Consider the following 24,633-nt stretch of genomic DNA (forward strand, 5'->3'; position numbering starts at 1 on the left):
GACACAATAGTTTGACCCTTGAAAGCCCCTTTTTTTGCAGGTTGTCCCATGTTATGATTTTATTCATCAAGACTAACCATAGAAAAGTTGTGATTTTCATAGGAAGATTCCACTTCCAAATGGATGAAAACCACCAAAGAACATTCTCATGATAGTGGAAGTTAGTTATAACTGAGTACATTGACTGGGCTGAAACTCCATCAAAGGAGTTCCCCCATGGCCACATGAGACTATCTTCTTTTCTTGAAAGGGAAATACCATTGAGAGATAAGTTGGGGACAAATTGATTCCAATCAAAAGCAAGATATCCTTGAAGACTAAGTTCCGCAGCTGAAAGCCAATAACCCTTGGAGTATTCAAAAGGGAATGAGCTGAATGTTTGGGCCATACTATATATGCCTTTGGAATTCAGAGAGGTAATCAAAGAGTCAGACAAGAAACATAAATGGTTCCCACCAATAAAAGGGTCTTTATCAAAACAGATTCGACAACCATTATTATTTTCAAAGAAAGGCCAAAGTCATATAAAATAGATATATTAAATAAAAATGTTATATAAATTTACCATATTAAATTAAAAATAAATCATTTATCGAATAATATATATATATATATATATATATATATATATATATATAATAGAAATAGAAATAAAACAAATAAATAAATCGTTGGATATCTAAATAAACTCAAATTAATAAGTTATATAAAATGATGTTATAAAATAGTAAAAAAAATAAAAATAAAAAATATTTGATTAAAATATGTGATTAGATGTATTTTGGTAAAGGTTATAAAATTAAGTTGACAGATGTTATATTTCTTAAGTTGCATATAAACTAGTGTTGATCTATTTTAATTCTAGATCTACCAAGCGCCGAGAGGGATCAAATCAAAGTAGTTTTTCAGTACGACTTTTTGGAATTTCCAATAGATTTCTGCCAAGAATCTCACAAAAACAATTGTGGCCAAATCTTGATTTGTGTTGTTTAAACTAGTTTTTTAACTACATATATCAATTTAGCACCCTCAAAAACCACTGAGGCACTTCCATTGTGAAGAATTCACTTGTCAAACTTGTGATTTCAATGAATCCATGTCAAAATCTAGACAAATTAGATAGGAAAATAAACTTGAAAACTTTTCAAAAAGTCACACTTAAAGACTACTCGAATCATATCTCTTTTCACTCCATAAAGGTTTGCATCTCAAGAGATTTGATCCCTCTCGACGCTTAGTAGATCCCGAGTTAAGATGGATCTAGGCTAGTTTAATTTTTCTCCTAAAATAAATTATATTCCACATGAATACTATGGGTCAATATCATGGGTTCTCATACCACGGGTCAATACCATATGTGATAACACATTTAATTTAATTTTAATGTTATTTTTTATTATTTTTCTTTTATGATGATCGAGTAAAAAAGTTTTCACATTATTAATTTTATTTTTTATTTTTATGTAATTTGATAGAGTCAAAATGTTTACATGATAGGACAAGACATTACAACATCTCTTCTATACTGGGTTGGAGAGCACCTCTCCTCACCTAGGTGGAAAAACCTATCAACTCAGGTGTCAAAACCAACAGTGAGGACAGCCATCTCTGGCTGCTATCCGCGAATGTCGGTTTGACTCATCATAGTTAGATAGGAAAACCACGCCACCTGAAATAACCCGCTGGTGGTCCGTAAGGGAGCAGGCTCATCACTCCTGCCAGATGCCTCTGGGTCTTGGGCCGTTAACCTGTTTCCTTACGTCCGAGGAAGACGAGCTCTTAGCCAAGCAGAAGCAGTTTTACGGCATACTCCAGGCCTGGAGAGCACCTCTCAACAAAATAAAGTAGTAATTTCAAATAAAAATATAAAAATAAAATTATTTTTATTTGATTTTTATAGTCTCTTCCATATTGAACTAGAAAGTGTCTATCCACACTATAAAATAGTAATTTCAAATAAATATATAAAAGTAAAAATAATTGATTTTTCTATAAAGTAGTAGTTTCAAATAGGGATAATTTTAATTTTCCATATCACCTCCCAACTTTAAATATAGCCACGACAAAATAATTGTTTCGATAAATTTAGATTTGAGTTGAGGGATTTATTTCTAATGGTTTCAATAAATTTCATTCACATTGTTGTGTTTTTTATTATATTCATATATTTGACTTATTCTAATAAGATATAGTTAGAGTTTTATTAATAAATATATTTAAAATAAATAAATAAATGATTTTTTTATCATAATATTAAATATATCATTAATCCGTAGATTTCGAGTTATGCTTTATAATACAAAAGTGTCATACTCATAAACTAGGACTTACACCTAAAACCCATGTAATCTATTTCAAAACTACTAGGCCTTAATGTATACACCTTCCAAAATGAACGTAGTAAAAGGCAAAATTATACTTCTATAGACTATACAAATTTGGAATCTCCATCCTTAGTTACCCCTTCCATTTCTTCATCCATGGTAGCATTATGATGAGGGATCAAATGTTTTGCATCTCTCACTAAATTCCCCGATGAGACAGAGCCATGTTGTCCTTATGCCAAATCTTGGTGCAAGCTCTCCACTTGTCACCTTACACTCTCTAGTTCATCTTCTATCCATTGAATCTACACTTTTTGGCCAATCAATATCTTCATTGTGGATGTTGTCAAAGTTACCAAGTGGTTGAACCGAATTTGTAGTTGTAGAAATGTTGTCCTTGTTTTCCTAAATGTCTTCCATGATTAGCTTCACCATTGTGACATAAACAACTTCCCTCAACAAGAGGGGTCCAGTTAAAGGCTCTGGTTTGATGCCAGGGGAATCCAAACAACCACTTATAATAACACAAAAAGCTTAATCTCAAGACACCCCAAACGCGAGAATAATAACAAAACATGTACCGATGGAAAGAATACCAACCACGCCCAAGAGATCTTTGCATGGCTCTTCCTCACCCCAACACATGTAAAATCAACAACAATTAATATCACTCCTCTATCAACGTAAACCCTTGGGCATCAATGATTACCTATCACTCCATTTAAACTCTAGTCCCATGAGGTACAAGACATTTGCCATATCGAAATCGAAGGTTGGTCATCTTCCTGGCTCCTAAACTTCGCACTAGTAATCAAGATTGGTACAAGGAGGATGACAAGAGCTTCATCCCTATGGGGGAATACCTTCCCATGCCTCAAATTTCCACCTCCCATCATCACCTGTAACAAACTCACATCATCTCAATCCAATATCGCCTCATCTTGTCCTCTCTGTGGCTGAAAATACACCCACATACAAATTAACAGGAAGGATATCCACACAAGCCATATATGTATGGCAAAAAAAAAAAAACACAATTAACTTCCCCTCGCTTGCAACACCAATTTAGACCAGGGGAAAATTGACATCTCATCATCATGCATACTACAACCCCCCTTCCAAACCAAAATTGACGCGGAAAACACTTGTTCCAGCCTAGTTCCTTCCTTTGCTAGGGAATGGACTACCTAGTTATTTTGTCATAAGACATGATCTAATTAAAAGCATGCAAATTGATCTATTAAAAATATGATTATGTGATGAAGTATGTTTAGTCTTTTTTTTTCTCAATCTGTCTACTTCTATTAATATACAAAAAGGAGCAAAAAGTTACAGCAAGGCCTTGGCCTTGAAAATCTTGCCAAGAAGTTGGCAGTTTGCACAAATGTTCATATTCTCAGTTCTTAGTGGACCACTATCTGAGATTTGGCCTGTTATAAGACCCGAAACATTGCTGAACCAAGACAATATAGCACTCGAAACATTGTTGAACATAGACAAAGTAACACGATGCATAAACGACACAAAGACATGCAGAGACCTGACACTGGCATAATTCAAGACACAAAACAGAGTAGTGTTCCTACTTCTGAAGCTGTCGAGAGCGGAAAACCGGACAAGGTCAATCATTGTCAGTGGTATAGGGTTCCTCAACGAACCTGCAGCCAAACTGTAATGAGTCATCTGAGTCGGAGTGAAGAATCACGGAGCCTGTTGGTTCTCTCTGAGCTGGCTTGCTTGGACCTATAGAGACAGCCTGATTCGCCATAGAGGAGCTTCCTGTTACTGGACGCTGACTGTCAATTGGAGGCACCCTCCTCTGATCAACCGGAACTTCAGGAAGTGCTTCTCCTTGGCCTCTGAGATCTTCGCATTTTTCAATCGTAACGGAGACGATAAAGGTGGAATTAGCAAGAGTACAGGGGATGCGATAGCGAACTGTGGGGTGGGCCGCGTGCTCGCAATCATCCCTCCTACCACGCCCGCGTCCTCTGCCTCGACCAGATCTGGTATCAGGGGGACTGCTGCGCCCTGGTTCCAACACTTCCGTGAAAGAGTGTGTCGGAGGGGTTGACCGCTGAGAGATGGCACGTCCTCTGGAGCCTCCTCGCCTGCTTAACATCCTGAGCCGTTCTTGCGGCATTGCAACCGAACTCCAACTCAGTCGCAGGCCCTTGGAACCCAAATCAGATTGAGACCGAACTCCCCCTAAGTCGCAGGCCCCTGGAACCCGAGCTCGGCGTTTGAATAACTCGCTTGAACCTGGAGAGGGGTCGGGCTTAGACACGCTAGTGGAGCAGCTAAGAATGACACAGACCACTGTGATCCATGAAGCAGCAGAAATGAGCGATGGAGCCGCGGGAATATGGCGTATATGGTGCGCCATTGCACAGTTCACCATGAGGCGGGTGGAGGAGTTAAGAGCCCGCATTAATAACCTTGTGTGAGGCCAGCTCGCTTGTCCTGCGCTGAACCCGGTGGCATGCTTGGGCGGACACCTGCCCATGTGACACAACACCTGCCAGCCTTCAATGCCTTCAAACACCTGCATTCGGGAGAAGTATGTTTAGTCTTACATCTACAAGAATAGAGCCTTTCTTCATATGATGGATTAACATGTGTGAATCCCCTACTATAGTTAATGTGTTGAGGTTGTGTTTTGATGACAAGAGTGTTAAAAGTTTGAACTTTGGAGGTGAAATCTAAACCCTATAAATATGAAAGTTCTATATGTACACTAAAATGAGAAAACTACGCATCCCCTCACTCCTACCACTCCTATTTTCAGTTAATTTTTTTATAAATACAATATATATTTATCAATATCACTTCTTTTTTTATAAATATATTTTAATAAATCCATAACTCGACTCGTCAACAAAAGATATATTCATTTTCCCTATAAATTTTCTTAATAAAAGAGAATATATATAATATTTGATCATTTTAAATTTATAATTAAAAAAATAAAAATTATTCTTAATTTTATAATATAAAAGAAAGAAGTATAATTTATGTCTTTTGGGATAGTTTATTTGGTAAGTTTGTGTTGCATAAAGTAAATGTGAATGATAAAGGTTCTATGTTCAATCCTATGAATTGAAAAACATGTGGGTTGTAGAGAGCCTAAGTAGTTACACCTAGGGGTTATATTAATAGTAGTTAGAATCGATCGGTGAGCGTTTGAGTGAGTTGGGAGGCGATTTGGGAAGCGCGACGCACACAGGCAGGAGCGCGGCGCACTCACCGGGCGCGATGCACACACAGCCAGCCCGCCGTTGAAAGATTACACGGGCACGATGCATACAAGGCACGCGGCGCACTGGGAATTGCGCGCGGCGCACACAGTCCAGCGGCCCAAAACTGTGCCAAACCACTTCAAAATTTGGAAAAAGCGATCAAATTGAGAGGTAAGCCTTGTGACATCACCTACTCATCAAGTTTTGTCAGAAATATGGTGTTTGTGAAGAGGTTGAATCTCACCTAAAACGCATAATGTCACCCATGAGAAAATCTATAAGAATAGGAAGGCTGGGGTTGCAAAACTGTGATGAAAGCACCAAGGTCACTCCCCTCCCTTTCTCTTTTCCTCTCCTCTCATTTTTCCTCATCTCCCCTTGACCATTTTTCCCAAAAACCGCCCTAAACCCTCTCCCCTGTTTTTCCAAGCAAATTTGGGCGACTTTAATAGTGTGCGGCGCACACACATGGTGGCACGGCGCACTCATTATGCGCGGTGCACTGGGAGCCAGTTCACAGTTTAAATTTGCCACTGGCGCGGTGCACTCAGAGCGCGCGGCGCACTGGGCAGTGCGTGCGGCGCACAGACTTACAAGCCCGAAAATCTACCAATTTGCCTAAAATTTTATGAATGCCTATCAAACTTGAGAGGTAGACCAACTACCTTCACTCTTGGCATTAAAATTGAGAAGAATACCAGGATTTTAAGACTATGAATTAAATGCAAAAAGCTTTGATAAAGCCACCCAAAGAAGACACAAAGAAAATCAAGAAAATAGGGTTTTGCTACAGTGACAATGTTGCCAAAGTATCTTTCTACCACACCCCTATCATCTGAATTCCCCTGTAGCATTTTCCCCTGATCATCACCCCAACACCACTATAATCATATTCCTTTTTCCCCTCCTAATATTCCCTATTTTATTGTCCCCTTGGTGACAGATTTGCAGAGCATCTACCAGTTCAGTGGGTTCAGAGGGCAGCAAAGAAATTCAGGGTACAAGCAGCATAAATGGCATCGAAAAATTCATCAGAATATGAGGGGGAGACCCACAGTGACACAGCTTCAGGAGAACAGGCTCCCCGGAGACCTAGGAGTGGCAGACATGTCAGGGATGAACCAAACACCCTCACTGAGTTGCAGGCATGCCCTCTCGCTATGTCTTGTTTCCAGCACTTAGCATGTTTCGAATTTTGTCAGAGGGTGGAAAATGTCAGGATTCATCATGAGTTGGCCCGTCTTTTTGCACTTCACCTACATGGAGATCAGTCTATCTTGGCAGGGGTCACTTTCACATTGACACCCGAAACCATATCAGTGGCAATAGGCATACCAAATATTGGAGAACAGTGGCACAAGAAGATGAAGGTGGAGAGGGAACTTTATGAGCCTTATATTAAGGCTAGTTGTTTGAGTCGCTCACTAGAGTTTTCCCATTCAGATTTATGAGAAATGAGTATGCTCCGCTCATGAAACTGATCATGGAATACTTCAGTTGTGAGGGGAGGTTTTCTCGCCTTTATGCCTATCACATCAGGTTGCTCATGCACTTTACCAGGGTGCGTATGATGAACCTCCCATTTTTCATCTGCGGGAACACAGAGAAAATGAAAAAGTTCATGCAGCACAAGACCCCTCGGCAGCAGCTCAACAGCGTATATCACTTCGCTCTTATCCAGATTTTGGTGGATCATCAGTTGGGATTGCAGGGCATTGCTTGGGAGGACTTCATCTCCCGTGACTTCTTCAGCGCTCCACAAGTAGTATCAGAGGCAAAGCATGAGATAGGTGGTCCTTCTCATCAGCATGAGCGCCATGAGACCACTGTGGTGCCATTTTCCATCACATATCAGAGAGGCTATCCGAAAGGCACCAGGCCTTTGTTTGCAGCAGCAAAGCGAGTGTTATCTCCACCTGGGGTGGAAGGGGCCTCGCTTCCTACATCGATGACACGGGTACAGGACAAGGGCAAGAAGCCCAAGCATGAGGAGGGGCCTTCAGGTGTGCCACCAGGTGAATGAGAGACCAGATTCATTCTCCTTCATGATGATGATGATACAAATACACGACCACAAAATGCACAGCTAAAAGAGACCATCCAGGAGCAAGAGACAGAGATTCAATCCTTGACACTCAAGTTGGAAATGGCCAAATGGAACATCAGGTATTTGGAGTAGAGGAACAAATAGCTGGAAGACCAGCATGTGATCATGGTGCTTCAGAACATCCGTGAGGATCGCCTAACTACCCAGCAGAGGAGGATTGAATTCACTTCATTGGAGCAATAGGTTATTGATGATCGTGAGTCTGTGCTCGAGAGAGTTAACATGCACCTGGAAAACATGTTGAACAAGGTCGACAAAGACAACACACTGCTGAGACACATGGCTCGTCATTACAGGGCACGAAACTTGAGTTTGAGAGCCCGAATAAGGAGTTTGCAAGCAAAATTGAGGAAAGCCACAAGAAGGACAAAACGAGAAAAAGAGCAAGACAGGCTTAGAATCTTGGCCGAGGCTTCCTTGGCTCAGCATGGCACTCCATAGAGAGCCCCCAGCCCAAATTTCAAAAAATTTGGGGCAATTTTGTGTTTTTGGAAATTTTTTGGTCAAAAAACAAGGTTTTTCTCCCTGTGCGTAGTGCACCCCGCACGGCGCTAAAATTCTAGAACTCAGATCGAGGAACGACTTGCATTTTTTGATTTAGCATAAAAAAATACGTCTACTGGTGTCCGGGCTAGAAATTTTGATAAGTTTTGGGTCTCCTAAAGGTCAAAAAACACCCAAAAATGGCCTCTCTGCCACTTTTTGGACACACAGAAAGCAGTCTTGGGAGAATGAAGATTTGGAGGGGCAAATGAGCACCAAATTCAGAAATTCCAGTGGGGTTAGAAAGTAGACAGGCCAAGCTTTCCAACAAGCCCACTTGGGCACATTTTGGACACCTAAAAGTGCCCCAAAATAGGCCCCAAAGTAGCGCGACGCACAGAGGAAATTTTGCCCAGTTTGCTCCCGTTTCGCGAAATTTCGGGTCGCGACTTCTCCAAGTGGGCCCGGTCATCCACTCTTCAGTTTTTTGGCACCAAAGGTGGCTTTTAAAGAGTTTTCTCTCCAGGTGGGCATCTATCCAAGTGGCAAAGAATGCAAAGGGTCACCACAGCCAAATGTCATGCTTGAGAGCGCTGCACCTGTAGCTGATGGTTGGCTCTCCATCTCCATTTCGAAATGATTTGAGTAACTTCCCAACCCCTGGGCATTCCATCTCTTCTCCCCACTTTCTATATATTGTATGCATTTTATTTGCAAAGGGTTGGCTGGCTTGTAACTTCTGAGAGACTGTGGGAAAGAAACTCTGTTTCTGCACTGTGTAATTTTGACAGAGAGTTAATGAAAGGCAGCGGCTCTGTTTCATGAGATTCTTGTGGTTGTGAGTGTAGAAAATGTGTTCCTATGTTCCATATGTATCTTGTTATGTTTCATAATTCATTTCATGTTTCATTTCAGTGAAATTTTCTAAGTGAGATTAGGTAGAATTCAATTTATATTGCTCTGCCTGTGGGAAAATTTCATGTGCAGTGTCATTCTTCTGTTGAAAAGGATTCATGCGACCATGCCCTTTTCACCATCTTTAGCAATCTTTCCATTTCACGTCACCTTAAGTTGAAATTGCTGCGCTTCCCGCCTACCTTGCCTCACGGAATAATCTGTGCCTTCATTCTCAATTCTCTGTTCTTTGCTAAGCGCCAATCCCATATACATCTCAGAAGTTCGGTCACTTCAAAAATCTTTTCCAAAATCATTTTTCACTTACTAGCCTAAGGTAAACATTGCATTGTAAGTCATCTCAGACCATTTTGTTTATCCATGCGCTGAGTGTGACTCGGAGAGAGCCCTCTCCTGCTCTGGTAGGGCTAGCTACCAGACTGAGCTTGGTTTGATGTTGCCTTGAACCTCGCCTTCATTCAGCCTGAGGCAGATTCGAGCGCTAACATGGCCAACAAACAATCTACCCTAGAACTATAAATTTGCATTGCAACGAAGGTATAGGAATGCAGAGTGTGAAGCCACCCCCACACAGTGAAAACTACCTCCACAAACAAAGAGCAAAGGATGCAGCTGGAAAATGCGATAGTTGAGATGCTCAGAGTCTGTAATGAATATTACCAACTTTGGCAAATAGATCATGACTACAAATTCCAATAAGGATCAAGCTTTTGTACTCGAGATTTTCACTTTATATTTATATACTCTATATTAGAGCTGGTGTAGTATACCTAGGGGCGTTAGTATGGGGTACAGAGGGAGGTACCCAAGGGAATAATGTAATAATGGGATGGGCCATAGTAATAAATAAAGTGGTTAACCCGTATCATGTAAGGGACCACAATTAGTTAGTAATAATGTAATAAGCCCATTGTATTAGATAGATGGTATTGAGGGAACCATGGTAATGACCCATGACATTATATGTATGAGGCCTATATAGAGGCTAGAGACTCCCCATTGAGAGATGTCAAGGATTATTGTATGAACAAGCATATGTCTTGTGGAACACTCCCTTAAGGAAGGAGAACACTCCACAAGCCATATGCTTGTTCATACAATAATCCTTGAAATCTCCCAATGGGGAGTCTCTAGCCTCTATATAGGCCTCATACATACAATACCATGGATCATTACCATGGTTCCCTCAATACCATTTATCTAATACAATGGGCTTGTTACATTATTGCTAACTACTTATGGTCCCTTACATGATACAAGTTAACCATTTTATTTATTACTGTGGCCCATCCCATTATTACATTGTTTCCTTGAGTACCTCCCTCTGTACCCCATACTAACCCCCCTAGGTATACTACATTCCATCCCCCTTAAACATGTTTCATTCCCGAAACATAAAAAGAACACAAATAATAAGATCTACTCAAAAGAGTAGCCCACTAGTACCATGCACGTGCATCTAGCCATCCAAGAGAAAGGTGAACCCTCGATCTAGCTGGTGCCTCGCTTGCTTGAGATGGAATTTGGCTCTTCTGTGTTGTTGTGTTGTGGGTGGATCGTCACCCCTCTCTATCTGTCATGCGGGGGTTGTTGTCCTTGTTGTTGATTCGTTGCCATCTTGTTGGTTGTTTTCTTGCGGGGTGATGTGGGTGGTGATATGCTAAAGTTTTAACCAACGATGTATCTTTCTTTAATTCACCACCTAATGGAGCCTGATTGGTATCTGGTACATGTTGTGGTGCCTGTTGTTGTTTCTTATCTTCCAATATTACTTCAACCACTGAGTCCTCATATGATGTATCAGTACTTGTAACATTTTCTGCTTCAGCCTCCTTGGACACTACCTGTTTTTCTGGTACCTGGTTTGATGTTTGTGTTTGATTGTCAACCATCAAAGGCTCATCATCTGATGTATCAGTGTCATTAGAGCTTTGTGCTTCTACCTCCATAGTCTCTGCTTGGGTCTTAATGGAAGTATCTTGCAATGTAATTTTCTTCTTTTTACACCGGAGCTTCATGAATTTCTTCTGCACATTAATATTCACAATAACCAAAGATTCCATCCAAGGATATCCCAAAACAACATCCATGTTATCCATATCTGAAGTATAAAAATCACAATGCAACACATACTTATCCATAGAAAGCTTCAAATATTTATAAACTTTAACATCCTCATTATCAACCTGTGTGTTTTCAATGTGTTTTGCTGGAACTTGAAATTTTTTTGCCAAATTAACATTGACAAAATTATGCTTGCAGCTAGGATTTATAGACACAATGATCTTCTCCTTCTGAATCAATCCATGAACCTGTAATAAGGAGATACCAACAGAAAATAACCATTTAGGTTTCTTGGTTTCCTTCTTTCTTGTAAAAATAAAATCTTTGCTAGGTTTTGTGGTTTCCTCCTTTCTAGTATGAGACCATTCGTCCAAAAGTAGTTCTTCTATTTCATCAACACTACATAACTTCAAAAACTCACTGTCAAGTGATTTCCACCATATAAGAGGCTCATTTTTCAAATAATACCCTATTTTGTCCTTCCAACACCCTGGGAAGTCCAACTTATGATATGCTATAAAATTTTCAATAGAAGACCAATCGTGTTTTCCTGTAAAAAAAATTACTGTTATAAACCATGAAGAGGGTTTTGAAAACAAATCGCTTACTTGGCGAAAATTTGAAATGGCTACAATTCAGTCAATATTGCTCAGAATCCCTATTATGACCTGTTTTCTGAAATGGAACAACCATTCTACTTCTTCCCATGTAATAGAAATCTTGATCTAGGCACTGGAATTTCAGATTCGCACTGCAACTGTCCTGCCTCATAAAAATTTATGAAAAAAAAGATCTAATTTTAAATCAGCGAGATCTCCCTCATCTAGACTCCGATTCGACTGATTTTTTTTTTGAAATTGGGTATTTTTTTGCAAAGAACCCAAATCTGAAATTAGATTCTACAAATGTTGCCCTAGAATGTACATATATGATCAGCAAACTCGCCGCCCCGAAAAATGTCTGCAGCACAACTGATTTTTAAATCAGCAATATCTCCCTCATCCAGACTCCGATTCGGCCCCTTTTTTTTTTCAAATTGGGTATGCTTTTGCAAAGAACCCAGATCTGCAATTAGATCTGCAAATGTTGCCCCATTTTTTTTTGAAAAGAACCCAGATCTGCAATTAGATTCTACAAATGTTGCCCCAAATGTACAGATATGATCTGCAAACTCGCCACCCTGAAAAATGCCTGTAATATAGCTGATTTTTAAATCAGCGATATCTCTCTCATACAGACTCTGATTCAGCCTTCTTTTTTCTTTCAAATTGGGTATTTTTTCGGAAGGAACTCAGATCTGCAATTAGATTTTGCCAATTTTGCACCAGAACGTATAGATCTGATCTACAAACTCGCCGCCCCAAAAAGTTCCTGCAAAAAATAAAATAAAAGAAATTCTACTTTGCCCAAGAAAGTGATCCAATTCCACTTGTTATAGATCTAACGCAAAAATATATGAAAATACAAATATACCTAAGAAATAACAAGATTTGGATATAGATATATGCTTCTCTTTATTGATCAAACCCTTAAGGTAGGGTAACACCGTACAATCACTCCTTAAGGAAGGAGAACACTCCACAAGCCATATGCTTGTTCATACAATAATCCTTGACATTTCTCAATGGGGAGTCTCTAGCTTCTATATAGACATCATAGATACAATACCATGGGTCATTACCATGGTTCCCTCAATACCATCTATCTAATACAACGAGCTTATTACATTATTGCTAACTATTTGTGGTCCGTTACATGATACGGGTTAACCACTTTATTTATGACTATGACCCATCCCATTATTACATTATTCCCTTGGGTACCTCCCTCCGTACCCCATACTAACCCCCCTAGGTATACTGCAGTTGGAAAGTAAATTGTTGATGCGCTAAGCGTGTTTAAGTCATCGTTGATCGATAAAGACCCATATTAACAACTCCCACACCTTTGTTGGAATTTGGTAACAGAAAGAGAGCCCTGACAATAAACAATGTTAACTTCTTGTATCCTGAGTGACCATGAAGCTCTCTAATTGGCCTAGAAATATGGCTCAACCAATCTTCTCCTCCTGACACAAACGATGCTTTCAATTGTTGTTGAAGAATGTAGCAAGAAAGTCTCAATTTGTCTTTGCCTTGGCCAAATTGAGAAAATTTGAATTTCCACATCAATAGACAACTTGGATGCAGTTAACTTGTGTGGCATGGCATTTGTCACTCAGTTAGCTCAGTAAATTCGAGTTAAAGGGCTTGGAGATCAGTTAAACATGTGTGATTTCTAATTTGTAGCAATCAAGATCAGTTGTTTCAAGTTGTTTTCAGTCAAACTAGTTCTAACTATTGGAGGAGCTAGTGGAAGGTAAGTTGTGCAGTGCAACAACAGTCTAACTCAATGATCATCTAGTTAACTGATAAATTAGCCCAAAATAGCTAGTGCATGCAAAGAATTCGAATTCCCCAGTTGTGGTGGAAATTCCAAGGTAGTATAACATTAGTTGTAGACTAGTCTTGAGTGTACATGTGTTGCATGTAGTCAGATGATCAACCTTGGGAATTGCACAATCAATTGGAGGAAAAATCCTAAATAATAGGGGCCTTATTCCTCAAGAGTTGCACAAGGAAATAAGGGCTCAAGCAGAGGTAGAAATTGACGAAGTTTGGGTCAGAGCCTCTTAGTGAGCAGAGTGATAGGTTATTCACTTGCAGGTTGTGCTCAGAGAGAGTAAGCAATTATAATACATATCTATTCATCATATTAATGCAAGTGGGCAAAAGGGGTTTTTAGCAGTTGCTTTCCCTTGCAAAAATATTGTGTGCATGTGTGTTATTTCTTATTGCATGTTTGTGATTGATGTTCTAAATTGTGAATTGAATTCCACAGAGCAATAGAGTAAGATTGTGTCTCTTCATTTAGATTAAAATTTCATGAGCAGTTGTATTTCTACATCATAATTTCTACATGGTATTAGAGCAAGATTCACATTAGAGGAGGAATTTCGAAGTTGTTTCTGAGGAGGTTCAAATTTGCAGATCAGTGTAGCAAGATCTCTTTAGAGTTGGGAAGATGACCTTCAATGGCTGACACTAATGCTTTGGAAGGAAACTCTAATTTCATTACGTGGAAGGATCACATGGAGGAGGTGCTAGATGAAAATGGATTGCTAGAATACGTCAAGACAGACATTCCAAAACTAGGATCAGTTGATGCCCATAACCTATCTCAATGGAAGAAAGATGTAGCCAAGGTGAGTAGAATAATCTTGGAGGGAGTACCAGACCACATTGTCTCAAATCACGATGGGAAAGAAATTCTTTTCGCAATGTGGAAAGAAACGACAGATCTATTTATGAATAATAGTGACCATAGGAAACTGGCGCTCAAGGATAAACTTCGAAATATCAAAATGCAGAAGAATGACACTATCCCACAATATCTGAGCAGATTTACACAAGTTCATGATGAACTTGGTGGGGTTAGTGTAAATGCTGTAGAAGATGACTTGGTAAGCCTAGCTCTTGTAGGCCTTCCCAAAAGCTAACATAACTATGAAGATTCAGTGAACAGGAAGGAGAAATTACCAAATTGGGAACACTTATGGTCTGATTTGGTACAAGAGGAGATAAGGTAGAATACCAGAGATGGGACTTCATCCAAGGGCGAGGATGAAGAAAATTTTGCATTGGTTGGAAAGGGAAAGAAGAGAAAAGGGAAGAAATCTCAAACCAAACCAAAATCCATCCAAGGGGGCAAGAAGAAAGACTTGTCCAAAATTAAATACTTCAATTGTCATGAATTCAGGCACTATGCCACAAAGTGTCCACATAAAAGGTCAAGCAAGGAGACCTTAGGAGGAACAACATGTGAATCCTTGGCTTCACAGTTTGAGCTTGAATTCACCCTTATCACATGCATGAGAAACACAATGATGGGGAGCATGTGGTACTTGGACTTTGGTGCCTCGTTCCACATGACAGGGTGTAGAGAGTTTTTCAGTGACCTAGAAGAGAAAGATATCAAGATGCACATTGAGCTGGGGGATGACGGAAGGTACATCACGACTAATATTGGTATAGTCACCTTTCAAAGGGAGTCATGATCTCCTCTTTAACTCAAGGATGTCATCTTCATTCCAGGCCTAAAGAAAAATCGCATCTTTGTAGTAGTTTTGGAAGACTGTGGTTATGATGTGATCTTCAACAAAGGGAAAGAATTCCAGAGACACATAGCCACAGGACAGGTGAAGCATATCGGGGTTCGTATGTAGAACCTGTACAAGTTAGATGTGGAAGATTGTGTTGCATTCAGTAGTAAGGAAGAGAAAGTGCAGAGCTACGATGTCGATGAACTTTTACACAAAATAATTAGCCATTTGCATCACAACACCTTAAATATTATGCAACAAATAACCATTGGCCTCCCTAAAGGAGCACTTGAGAAGCAGGATGTCTACAAAGGTTGTACCTTGGGGAAGTATGCAAAATCCACATTCCATGATCGGGAAAACAAAGCACATGCAATCTTGGAAAGATTCCAATCTGATGTCTGTGGACCTTTCTCGGTAGCCTCCACTATCGGACATAAATATTTTGTCATTTTTATTGATGACTTCTCAAGGAAGTGTTGGATCTTCTTCATGCGGAAGAAGGACGAGACATTCTCCAAGTTTGTAGAATTCAAGGCACTGGTTAATAAAGAAATCAGCAAGAAGGTGAAGGCTCTTAGGAGTGACAATGGACGTGAGTATGTTTCAAATGACTTCAAGAATTTATGTGTGAAAGAAGGCATTCAAAGAGAGATGACAACACCCCACAAACCACAATAGAATGGGGTAGCTAAGAGAAAGAATCATAGCATTGTTGGAGTTGCGATACCTATGCTACATGACGAAGGCTTGCCACTGCATTTGTAGGTAGAGGCATGTCACAAAACAGTCTACTTGCAGAACTGGAGTCCTCATCAGATTCTTGGTATGATTACATTGGAGGAGGCCTTCTTGGGGAGAAGGTCGGATGTGTCACACTTCAGGATTTTTTTGAGCCTCTGTTTACTGCCATGTATCCAAATATTATAGGAAGAAGCTTAAGCTCACAATAGAGTTGGGAGTTTTTTTGGGTTACACCGAAACTCCACACAACTACTGTGCGTACTTACCTTCCCTCAGAATGACAATTGTGTGAAGGGATGTAAATTTTGATGAGGAGAAGGCGATGTGGTTCTCTCTTGAGAGGGAGATTTAGATCTCACTAGAAGAGGAGTGTTTAGCTCTAAAGGAGGAGCCTTAGGAAGTTGTGGAGCAACCACAAATTGAGGAGAAGTGAGTGGAGACATCCGCTCAAGTAGAACCATCCATAGAAGGCAAGAAAATAACCAAGGAAGTTGATAGACTAGTGCAAGATGCGAGGGAGAATGAGGGAGCTCCTTCAAATTTGCGCAGGGAAAGGAGGTCACCTGAGAGGTATGGCTACATGACTCTAATGACTAAGCTTGAAGAGACTAAGCCATCCTCTTTCGAGGAAGCAATAGAACAACCTGTTTGGGTTGATGTAATGATGGAAGAATATGAATCCATTGTAAATAACAGTGTTTTGAAAGTGGTCCCAAGACCAACAGAAAAATTAGTTGTGGATTTGAGATGAACCATAAAGGTTAAGCATGCAATAAACAAAAGAATAGAGAAATATAAGGCCAGATTTGTGGTCAAAGGATTCTCTCAAGTTGAAGGAATTGAATATGAGGAAACCTTTACTCTAGTAGCAAGGTATTCATCCATTAGATCAATTATGTCATTGGATGCACAGATGGGGTGGAAGATCCACCAGATGGATGTAAAAACAACATTTCTCAATGGGGTTATTGAGGAGGAGGTGTACATCGAGCAACCATAATGTTTTGAGACATTTGATCAGGAGTATCATGTGTGCATACTCAAGCAAGTGTTATACAATCTGAAACAAGTACCCTATGCTTGGTACACTTAGATAAAAAACTATCTCACTAATTTGGGCTTCACCAAAAGTGAAGTAGATGCAAACCTCTATCATATCTTGGTAGAAGGAGAATTGCTTATTATTGTATTATATGTTGGTGATTTGGTTTTCACTAGTGATGAGCATTTGATTACCTCTTGCAAAGTGGACCTTTCAAGGGAATTTTAAATGAAGGACATTGGTCTCATGCACTACTTCCTCAGGTTGGAAGTATGGAAAGGTGTTGGGGAATTATTTGTATCTCAAGGCAAGTATGAAAATGAGATACTGTAGAGATTATGCATTGAGAGTTGTAAACCCATGGAGACACCTCTAGTGATAAACTGGAGGAAGGAGGATGCCACTTCAAGTGAAGAAGTGGATGCTACCATTTATCGGCAGCTAGTGGGTTCATTGTTGTATCTTATGAACACATGACCATATATGTGCTATGCAGTCAACCAATTGATCCAAGCTATGGTTAGGCCAACCAAATTATATTGGAAGGTAGCTAAGCATGTTTTATGGTACCTCAGAGGCACTACCTGGTTTGGATTATGGTACAAACAGAGAGAGGGAGTGAAGATGTGTGGCTTCACAGATGCATATTGGGCAGGGAGTCACCCCGACCGAAAGAGTACATTAGGTGGAAATTTTAGTGTTGAGTACGCAATGGTTTCCTAGTATTGCAAGAATCAAATATTTGTGGCTCTCAACTCGATAAAAGCAAAATACATGGTTGCAAGTCAAGTAACATGTGAGGCGATTTAGGTGAGAAAGATACTTTTGGGGCTAATTGTTCAGATGATGGATCCAAGTGTGATCTATTGTGATAATCACAATTGCATTAAGCTCTTTGAAAATATGGTATTTAACAATTGATCCAAGCATATAGATATTTGGTATTACCATTTACGGGATTGTGTGCAAAGGTGAATAATGTTGCTACAATACATTATAACAAAGGAACAAGATGATGAAATCTTGACAAAGGCCTTTTCAAGAGGGAAGTTTGAATTCCACAGGTGCAGGATAGGGGTGGTTGATAATCCCTTTCTTTCTGAGAGGGAGTGTTGAAAAATGTAGCAAGAAATTCTCAATTTGACTTTGCCTTGGTCAAATTGAGAAAATTTGAATTTCCACATTAACAAAAAACTTGGATGCAATTAACTTGTGTGACATGGATCGTCACTCAGTTAACTTAGTAAATTCGAGTTAGAGGGCTTGGATTTCAGTTAGGCATGTGTGATTGCTAATTTGTAGCAATCAAGCTCAGTTATTTCAAGTTGTTTTAAGTTAAACTAGTTCTAACTGTTGGAGGAACTAGTGGAAGGTCAATTGTGCAGTGGGACAACAATCTAACTCAGTGATCATCCAATTAACTGATCAATCAGCATAAAATAGCTAGTGCATGCGGAGAATTCGAGTTTCCCAATTGTGGTGGAGATTCCAAGGCAGTGTAACATCAATTATAGGCTAGTCTTGAGTGTATAGGTGTTGCACACAGTTAGATGATCAACCTTGGGAATTGCACAAGCAATTGGAGGAAAATTCCTAGATAATAGGGGCCTAATTCCTTAGGATTTGCGCAAGGAAATAGGGGCTCAAGTAGAGGCAGAAATTGACTAATTCTAGGTCAAAGCCTCTTAGTGAGCAGAGAGATGGATTATTCAATTGCACATTGTGCTCAAAGCGAGCAAGCAATTGTAATACATCTCTATTCATTAGATTAAAGCACGTAGGCAGAAGGGGTTTTTAGCAGTTGCCTTCCCTTGGAAAAATACTATGTGCATGTGTGTTATTTCATATTTCATGTTTTTGATTGATGTTCTAAATTGTGAATTGAATTATGTAGATTAGTAGAGCAGGACGATGTCTCTTGATCTGGATTAAAATTTCATGGGCAGTTGCAATTCTACACCATAATGTCTACAAGTATATCTGTAATAGTAGTTATTTGTGCCTTTTTTCAAGCCACCTGCCTATATCATATAATCTCCATCGAAGAGATGATGGCCGACATAAGGCTTGAACCTCATATTCGCTCCATTGCGTACATAAAAACCTTCCAAACATTCTAGAATTGTGCCCAAAATATGTAGCTCATGCTTTACAAGACTCTTATTAACTGGTGAAAAAATAGATTTAGTCAAAGAATGTCATTCTATAGGTGTAATTGCACTACTTTTGTGTGCGAATCTACCATAAGAAGATATTGTTGTGAGAATATCAACTACATGTTTGCTAGTTTCTTTGCTTAGGCTTGTCAGAGGTAACAACTTCATAACTAAAAACATGAAGAACGAGAATTACAATTTCATTTCCAAGCAATATGTGAACTATGACCAAAGTTGGCAAGATATAGAGAAGGGTACAACGAAATAAGTTTAAGGAAAATAAAATAAATAAGATGACAATGTTTGGAAGGACATATCACCAAATCAAATTCAATGCATGTGTAATGATTTTTCCCTCATTTTACGCTCCCTACAACACTATATTTGGTACTCTAGTACTCCCTGCATAACAATTTTAATGATGATGATTATTATTAGTCATTGTAAATTCTCCATAATGACATATTTATAGAATCCCAATCCAAATCTAAGTGAATAAAATTAGAAATGGCTAATTTTTGTTGTTGAGAGAAAGGAAGAGAATATAGTAATATCTAAAGTAACACAGAGAGGCTGATAGTGGTGTAGAAAATGAATTAATAAAGGGGAAAATAATGTGTAGAATGCGAAGGAAGAAAGCTTCCTCTGCACAATGTATCAACATTGTTTCGTATTTACTCTACTCAAGCTTTTTGCGTACAAACATCTCTTCCAACCACACAGTGAGAACACCTTGCCTCCTCGTAATCATTCAATATTGGTTAAAGTTTGTGGCGAATCATCCAAAGAAATTGGATAAGCACAATACTTAGCCTATTGTTTCAATATAATAACCATTGATCTTTTGCAGGAATAAAAAGAAAGTTTAATGTGAGGAGGAAGAATTCATTGTGCAGACCACTGCACTCCATACAACCTTTGTCATTGCATACTCGCTTGATGTAAGTATGTGTTTATTCCGATGTAATTTTATCTACATGTTTTGTCATTGTAGCAGTTACCATGCTCTCTTTATTATGTGTTGAGACTTGCAATGAATCCATGGTACCTTGATTGGTGCAAAAATAAATATGTAATAAATTCATGATTTGACCAATTCACTGACGTTACAGGGCAAACATAATGTTAAGTATGCCTGGAATTCATTGGTTTCTTACATGCTCGATGCTTCTTCAAAAGGTGTTAATGGGTATCTGTTATGAAACCAACTCAAGAAAAGATAGAAAAGATAGATCAACGCCTTAGAATTCAGCCTCTTCGAGGGGGCAACCTCCTTTACATTACATCAATGAACAATTCTTGGATGATACAAATGACAAAACCTCCTTTCTATATATAGGAGTCTAAGGAGTCACAATATAATCCAGCCGACCTAACAATAATAATATAAAGCCACAAAAATAACAATAAAGGGATTTTATGGGGCATAATAATAACAATATGGGGGCAATAGGGGCACAACAATATTAATAAGGGGTATAACTGCAATAGTAATGGGGTAATCACTAGTATTATAGGGACCCAACATGCCCCTCTCCTTCAAAAAAGTGTTGTCCTCAACGCTTGAGTAGTTCTGGATACTTCTGCATAAAATTCTCATCCTCCCATGTGGAATCTTCAGCGGATAAGTTCTTCCACTTGATAAGATACTCTGAAATTGATCGATTTCGTAGCTGTCGAGTTCTTGTTTCTGTGACTGCTTCCAGTTCCAATATAATTTTTCCTTCCTCGTCAAGTTCTGGCAATATTGTTTGAACTGGGAGCTTGTCGCCTATAACCTTCTTTAAACATGAAACATGGAAAACTGGGTGCAATCGAGAAGCTGCAGGAAGCTCCAATTTGTATGCCATAGTACCAATCTTTTGCAACACCTTGTACAAACCATAATACTTTGGTGATAATTTATTATCCTTCTTAGCTTGCTTGAGGGACATTTGCTTATATGGTTGTAGCCGTAGGAATACCCAATCACCTACATTAAAACTTCTTTCACTGCGATGTTGATCTGCCTGTTGTTTCATTCTATTATGTGCCAACACAAGGTTATCCTTTAAGAGTTGGAGGACTTGTTGTTGATGTTCGATGTGATGTTCCACTGCCTGAACCTTAGAATTTTCTCTTAAATATGATGTGATGGATGGTGGTTGATACCCATAAAGTGCCATAAATGGGGTCATTTTGTTGTTGTATGGAAGGAAGTGTTATACCACCATTCAGCCAGAGGCAACCATTTGACCCATTGTGTCTGTTTATCAGATACAAAACAACGAAGATATCCTTCCAAACATTTGTTTACTATCTCAGTTTGCCCATCAGATTGAGGATGATAAGATGAGCTATGAGCTAACTGAGTACCAAGACAAGAAAATAATTCTGTCCAAAAATTTCCAGTGAAAATGGGATCTCTGTCACTTACAATAATCTTTGGGTTTCCATGTAGCTTTTGAATTGTTTCCATGAATGCAGTAGAAACTGTACTGGCTTTAAATGGATGTGATAATGCACAAAAGTGTGCATACTTGGTAAGTCTGTCAACTACCACCATGATGACACTCTTTCCCTCAGACTTGGGTAAACCTGTGATAAAATCCATTGAAACCTCCTCCCAACGTTGGCTTGGAATGGATAAAGGTTGTAATAGACCCGGTGTCTTAATTGTTTCAACTTTATTTTGTTGGCAAACCAAACATTCCGCCACAAACTTTTGAATATCTGATTTAAGGCCATCCCAAAAAAATTCCTTCTTAACCCTATGGTAAGTTTTTAAAAATCCTGAGTGCCCTCCTAAGGGAGAAGTGTGCAATTCCATAAGAATCTTTTGTTTTAGCTGGGAATTCTTACAGAGGTATAAGCGATATTTGTACCATAACAAATCATTTTGCCAGCTAAATGTATCAGACGTACTGGAATCTTGTTGTAACTTTCGAATAAGTGCCCAAACTTCTTCTTCATTCTTCCATTCCTCCCTTGCTTCGTTTATCCAATCTGGTTGGATAATAGAAATGGTGCACAACAATGCTTCCACATCCTCATCCTTTCTTGAGAGTGCATCTACCACCACATTTTGCTTCCCTTTTTTGTAGATGATTTCAAAGTCATAACCCAACATCTTTGTGACCCACTTTTGTTGCTCTTCAGAGGATAATCTTTGTTCTAAAAAGTATTTAAGGCTATCATGATCCGTTTTTACCTTGAAGTGTCTTCCCATTAGGTAGGGTCGCCATTTCTTAAGTGCATGGAGTATTGCCAACATTTCCTTCTCATAAATAGCTTTGCTTAAAAACTTTCCCTTGATTGGACGACTTTCAAAAGCAATGGGTCTTTCATCTTGCATTAGAACAACACCAATTCCATTTCCTGAAGCATCACATTCCACAATAAAGGTTTTTGTGAAGTCCGGTGTAGCTAAGACCGGTGCTTGGCACATTTCCTCTTTAAGATGTTCAAAGGCCTTTGTTGCTTCCAGAGTCCATGAAAATGCATCTTTCTTCAATAATGTTGTTAGAGGTGCTGCTATTCTCCCATAATTCTTAACAAACTTGCGATAATACCCTGTCAACCCGAGAAATCCTCGCAGATGCTTTATGGATGTGGGGATTTTCCATTCCTTAATGGCTTTAATTTTGCTAGGGTCTACCTTAACTCCTTCATGAGATACAATATGACCAAAATATTCCACCTCCTGGACTCCAAAGAAACATTTGGATCTTTTTGCATATAATTGTTTCTCCTCCAATAGTTGTAGCACCATGTCAACATGTTCAACATGATCCTTCCAAGACTTGTTGTAGATTAGTATATCATCAAAAAATACTAACACAAATTTTCTAAGGAATGGTTTGAAAATTGAATTCATCAAACCTTGAAATGTTGAAGGTGCATTGGTAAGGCCAAAAGGCATGACCAAAAATTCATAATGACCCTCATGAGTTCTAAATGTTGTTTTCGGAATGTCTTCAGTCTTCATTCTAATTTGATGATATCCTGAACGAAGATCCAACTTGGTGAAGTAAATTGATCCATGCAATTCATCCAGTAATTCATCAATGACAGGAATGGGGAACTTATCTTTAATAGTGAGCTTGTTGAGCTCCCTATAATCCGGAAACATGCGCCATGATCCATCCTTCTTGTGCACCAATACTACTGGAGCAGAGAAAGAACTTTGACTCGGTTGAATTATACCAGCCTCTAGCATTTCTGCAACCATACGTTCAATTTCACTTTTTTGGACATAGGGATATCTGTACGGCCTGATGTTTGGAGGAACACTTCCTGGAATCAGATGAATAGCATGATCATGATCACGCATAGGTGGGAGACCTTTGGGAGTCTCAAATACCTTGGAATGATTGTCCAGGACTTTTTGGAGATCTGGAGAAATAGATGATTCCGATGTGGAAACATCTAGTGAGCATAATTGTGCAATTACACCTCTTTGCTCCTTTTTTAGAAGCTTTGTCATACCATTAGAGTTGATTATCTTTCCTGGTTTCCCTGCAATACCCCTTAATTCAACTTCCTTTCCTTCCGTAGAAAATTTGATGAAAAGTTCTTGAAAATTAAAAGCTATTGTACCCAAGGATTGTAGCCATTGGACTCCTAGTACAACATCAACACCTCCCATTGGAATGGAAAGCATTGGGCTAGTCAATACATATTCTCCCATGGATAGCTTGATATTATGGCACTTTCTAGAGCAATTTATTGTTCCTCCATTTGCAATCATCACTTGACACTCTGGTGCTGGATATAAGAAGCAATTCAATTCTTTTGCTACCTTACAATGAATAAAATTGTGGGTGCTTCCTGAATCAATCAACACTATTACCTTTTTCTTCTTGATTTGTCCTTCTATCTTGATGGTTTGAGGAGTGGTAATTCCCACCAATGCATTACAAGATATGGTCGGATTTATTTGTTCTTCATCTAGGCTTTGTTCCTGGAGTATATCCTTTTCTTTTGACCTTTCTTGCTCCTTTTCTTCTTCCTCTTCACAATCTATGTAGAATAATTTCTTCTTAGCACACTTATGACCTTTAGTGTATTTGCTATCACAACTGTAACAAAGCCCTTTTGCTCTTTTTTCTTCCAATTGTTGTGGTGTCAACCTTATAGGTTGTGGAAGACTAGGGGCAACAACACTTCCGTCTTTATAGTTGTGAGTGGTATGCTTCCTGGTTGCCATAATTTTGCTTTCCATTTTCCTTGCTAACCTGAATGCCTTCTCTAATGAATCAGGTTCCCAAAGGCGAACATCATGTTGGATATTATCCTTTAAAGACCCTATGAACACATCAATCCTATGCTCCTCTGGAATATCTTTTACCCTTATGTTCAATTTTTGGAACTCCTCAATGTGCTCCATTATTGAACCCTTTTGTTTGAGATTTATCAATTGGCTAAAAAAAGTGTTGC

Source organism: Pinus tabuliformis, chromosome 7 (genome assembly GCF_031772625.1).
Source record: "Pinus tabuliformis cultivar Carrire ecotype Pingquan chromosome 7, CPIR1, whole genome shotgun sequence".
Taxonomy (NCBI): domain Eukaryota; kingdom Viridiplantae; phylum Streptophyta; class Pinopsida; order Pinales; family Pinaceae; genus Pinus; species Pinus tabuliformis.